Below are 3415 nucleotides of genomic sequence, written 5' to 3'. Positions count from 1 at the left end.
AGGTAGAAACAAGGAAACAGAACAATAGGAAAACAACCGATCTGTTAACATCAGGTTACTTTTTTGTAAGGGTTACAGCAGAGGAAACTTTCTGATTATGGTGACTCAGGTAGAGTAGAATACCGTGTTTTCTGGAAAAGCTGGTCTGTTTGTTGATCTATCTGCTTTCTTAAAGTTTCTGTTTGATTATGTGGAATGTAGCATGGGTGACTCCATTTTGGTTGGATTTGGTCTGTCGGGGCCTACTACAGGAGCTCAGCCCAGAGCAATGGTCTCTCATAATTTTTGTTTAACAATAAATTGACATGGAGATCATTCATTGGTGACCTTGGCAATAGCAGTGTCGACTGTGTAATAAAGGTGGGAGGCCAACAGAAGGGTCTGGGGGTGGGTGAGGGCTAAGGTGATTAAGCCTGCCAAATGTAATCAAACTGCTTTGCTTGCTTTTAATTGCTTACTTTTAGTTGATCTTAAAATTCCCACTGGCTAACATCGGATAAGGTCTCTGACTGTGGATCACTATAGTAATGGTTGCTTAAAGTTGCAACCATTACTGTAGGCGGGAAGCTCTTCTCCAGTTCAAGCTGGTTGAGACCACTGATCCTTCAACTGGGCCTGTGCAGGCGACCAAAGAGTGACATTTCAATGTCAGAGAGCCAAAAATTCCACCCTCAGGTCATACTAACACTGCCATTTTCTGCACATGTGTCATGTGATGAACGATGTAATTCAATTATGCTTGCAGAAATCCCAACAACCTCATCTTTCCTACCCACCAATCATCTTTTCCCACTGTTTAGACCATCCTGCTTTCTCTCTCATAAACACTTCCAAGCTCTATTTTTGGGGAGGCCCACTGGAGATTTGTTTTTCTGCTTCCTTGCACAATAACACTGTGAATAAAATTTTTTCTCTTTCGCAGAAATCCATCAACACAGTGATTGGATTGCTGTGTGATGGCAGAATGAACCTGGTCACTAACAAAAAGAGGTAAGGAAGTAGCTGAAGGGGGATATGAGATCAAGGAGGGTTTTCATTAGGTTTTTAAGATGGGAGGGGCAGAACTTTGCTCAAATGCTGAGTGGAAAGAGCCAGGAGAGACTAAGATATAGATTTATGAGAGAACAGATAAAATTAATATAGTGTAAGCTCCTCAAGAAGGCAGGCTAAGACCCAGACATTGCCTAGGAAGAGAGCCTCTCTTCTCCAGGAACAGGACAGATTGAGGGGTTGACGCAGTGGGAGGTGAGTCTGTGGAAGCAATGAGCATTTCTCATGATAGCTTCTGTTTTCTCTGTGGTAGTAGGAGGGGGATCATGGGCTTGGAGAAAGCAAGGGAGGAGGGAAGCTTGGAGGTTTGCAGGCAAAGGAGAAGACTTGAAATTTTGGACACAGGCCCACAATCAGTTGGCTAATGGAATGAGTGACATCAGACACGAACCACTGGGCCTATCTGTGAAGCGTGATGGAGGCCATAAATTCCGTTTCAGTGCATCTCTGAACCTGCTTAGTAGACACCATGAACAAAGCTCACTCTCCCAAGTTGAAAAAACGTATGGACAAGTTATCACTGAAATTAAATGGTGGGAGATATGTCCAAGGAATACTGTGGGGATCCAGTCATTTTATGAATCTTATGATAGATGAATGTGTGAAGATGGCAATTAGTGGGCAACAGAACAATATTAGAACAGTGGAAATAGAAGGAAACAGTTTCATCACGTTAAAAGCCTTGGAATAGGTCTAAATAATGGTTGTTCAGCAGAGGAATTCTTGTCCCCTCTCCAAAGGGACTGTTTTCTATGATGTAAAAATTAGATCGGATACATTTTCATATTAAATTTTTGTTAAATAAACTTTTGTAATAGTCAAAAAAAAAAATGGACACAGAATGACAGAGGTTGTGGGTGTTAAATAGGTGGGTGTGATATTGCTATGTACTAAGAAATATACATTTTTATTTCATCCTCCCCTAAAACCCTTGGAATCATTCCTAAAACCCTTGGAATCTCCAAAAGGATAAATGTCTTCTTGTATGCAAATAAAATTATTTTTGGCTACGGTGTCCTATAGTGTCTGCTGGTGGAGGTTGGTTGGCAGGGAAACCAACCATGTGATTAGAAGGTTGGAACTTTCAGCCCGCTGTCTCCAGGGAGGGTAAAAAAACTGAAGGTTGAGTTGATCACCAGTGGCCCATGATTTAATCAATTGCTGCTACATAATTAAGCCTCCATAAAAACTCAGAAGGACAGGCTCTGAGAGCTTCCAGGTTGCTGAACACATGGAGGGACCTGGACCACGGTGCATCCTGGGAGGGCGTGGAAGATCTGTGGCCTTCCCACATACCTTGCCGTATGTACTTCTTCATCTGGCAGTTCGTCTACATGCTCCATAACTTTATAACAAACTGGTAAACATAAGTATTTCTCTGAGTTCTGTGAGCCATTCTAGCAAACGGTTAAACCCAAGGAGGAGGTCGTGGGAACCCTTGATTTACGGCTAGTTGCTCAGAAGTACAGGTCACAACCTTGTACTTGCATTTGGTATCTGAAGTTGGGGGCCATCTCATGGGGCTGAGCCCTTTAATGGAGGGGTCTGTGCTAACTCTCAGAATTAAATTGTAAGACACCCAGTTAATGTCTACAGAGCATTGGAGAATTGTTATGTGAAAAACCCACACATCTGGTGTCAAAAGTGAAGTAACTGAGTAAGGAGCAGAGTTTGTTTTTCCCTTTTCAGTGGCGGAGAATGTATGGTGGAGCCCAAATGAGGAAGCCTCTGGTTATTAAATAGAACAGATTAAACAAATATAGCACTGTAGGTCAAGGGGTCTAAGAGCCATAGACCTCAACTTCCTTATTATTCGGAGAAAATAATTATGAGACAAAGTAGCAAACATCTGCTTCTGGCCAGTCTCACAGCCAGCCCTTGCAGTGAAGAAGCCATGCCTCAGGTTCTCATGTCTCTTGCCTGAATCACTGTGTTTTTTAGAAAAGATAAGCTCAATGATTTCAGCCCTTGCCTTTTCTTGTACGTAACGTCTGACAGTATTAATGATTTTCCCTCTGCGATCTATAACCAGATGTGCTCTTACACCCAGACTTTGATGAGATTTTGCTTTAATGTAACTTCTGAGCACATCACCATCTAATACGTAAGTTGTGGGTTCATACGCTGCTTTGGAGCAGTCTAACTGAAACAAAGATTCACTTGGGTTGCCATCCTCAGGAAGACTCAGTGAAACTGACTTTAATTCTGTAAAAGCCTAGGTTTCTCCTTCATTGACATGATCTGTGATCTCTCACAGTTTTTACATTTTGCAACTCTGTTGGGCTCATATAGGTATCAGAACAATGCTGGCTTCTTCCAGTATCTTAAGGTAACTGAGAAGGTTGCTTCATCTCAGAGAGAAATT

At 42.1% G+C, this 3415-nt stretch overlaps 1 pseudogene; it reads left to right on the top strand.

Moving 5' to 3' along the window:
* The first annotated feature begins 1519 nt into the window (after positions 1 to 1519).
* Positions 1520 to 1741, top strand: LOC115893459 (annotated as a pseudogene).
* The last annotated feature ends 1674 nt before the right edge of the window (positions 1742 to 3415 follow it).

This window comes from Rhinopithecus roxellana, chromosome 15, assembly GCF_007565055.1.
Source record: "Rhinopithecus roxellana isolate Shanxi Qingling chromosome 15, ASM756505v1, whole genome shotgun sequence".
In the NCBI taxonomy this organism is placed as follows: Eukaryota; Metazoa; Chordata; class Mammalia; order Primates; family Cercopithecidae; genus Rhinopithecus; species Rhinopithecus roxellana.
The sequence above is the reverse complement of the archived record's forward strand: the minus strand, read 5'-3'. Positions and strand labels throughout refer to the sequence as shown.